Consider the following 1,234-nt stretch of genomic DNA (forward strand, 5'->3'; position numbering starts at 1 on the left):
GTATTGTGCTAGAAATGTTATATTTAAAGAAATACTGTTACGATAAAGATACTAATTTGGCCGGAAATGTTTTGCGGGTTTCTGCTAGTAACCTAATATTGTTGTTAAGTCTATGTACTGAAAGTATAACGACAAAACTGGAAAAATATTTGTAGATTTCTTAATTTAGAGACTCCGTTGATTAAAGAAATTTGTTTTTTATTTAAAACGTTGATGATATAACAGAAAATAACTTAATTCAGAAACAATTTCAGTTTAAGATAGAATTGATATTTTTACTTCCATGATAAATTTTATGCACTTGCCTCTAGGCTAGGTGATCTCACATTACGTTTTTTCTTTAGGCTTATTTATAAAATAAACAAATAAAGTAGCTACTTGAAACAGGCTTTCTAAGTTCTTAAGTGTTTTATCGAAGTTTTACTACCTCGACTACACTTTTCTGCTTCTTTGTTGGTCAAGCTTGTTTTTACAAAATTTATTTATTTCAGTTATGCCCCCCCCCCCCAATGGCACAGCGATATGTCTGCGGACATACAACGCTAGAATCCGGGTTTCGATACCCGTGGTGGGCAGAGCACAAATAGCCCACTGTGTAGCTTTGTGCTTAATTACAAACAAACATTTCAGTTATCTACGAATATACCGACGCAAGCACTGATTACAAATATAAGGATTCATTGTCCGCCCCGCCCCCCTCGGTTCTGAATTCGGAATGGGCAAACTAAGACTCTGCTCAGACGTACACTATTAAATACTTAACCTTTACCACTCACACCTCTTTCTTCTCATACCTAGCAATACATGGGACTGTCGTGCATACTAACACTCACTACACCTATAAGCCCCCATAACGGCCGCTCCCCCCCCCCCCAATTAATAAGCAATCAGAAATGGACAAGCTGCTACTTCTGTAAATCATTCCAATTCCACTTATAAGGTTTCACGGCACTCCCTCCTCACGACTATTCTATCTGGATAAATGCATTTTTGCTTTTATGACTCCTTTTATTTCGAAAGAAGAAAAAAAAATCAAACGTGACACGACGTGACACACACTGGTGAGATGAATGTTTTATATTTGAATCTTCAGAACTGACCCTATTTTTGAGTAAAATGACAACTTCTGAAGAGCTCCTCTGAATCCACGCCTTTGGACTTTTATCCTTGTGGCTTGTTAAATACAGACGTCTACCATAACAAACCAAGGGATCTTGAAGAACTGAAACTGTGG

The sequence above is a fragment of the Limulus polyphemus genome, unplaced genomic scaffold (genome assembly GCF_000517525.1).
Source record: "Limulus polyphemus unplaced genomic scaffold, Limulus_polyphemus-2.1.2 Scaffold4426, whole genome shotgun sequence".
Classification (NCBI taxonomy): domain Eukaryota; kingdom Metazoa; phylum Arthropoda; class Merostomata; order Xiphosura; family Limulidae; genus Limulus; species Limulus polyphemus.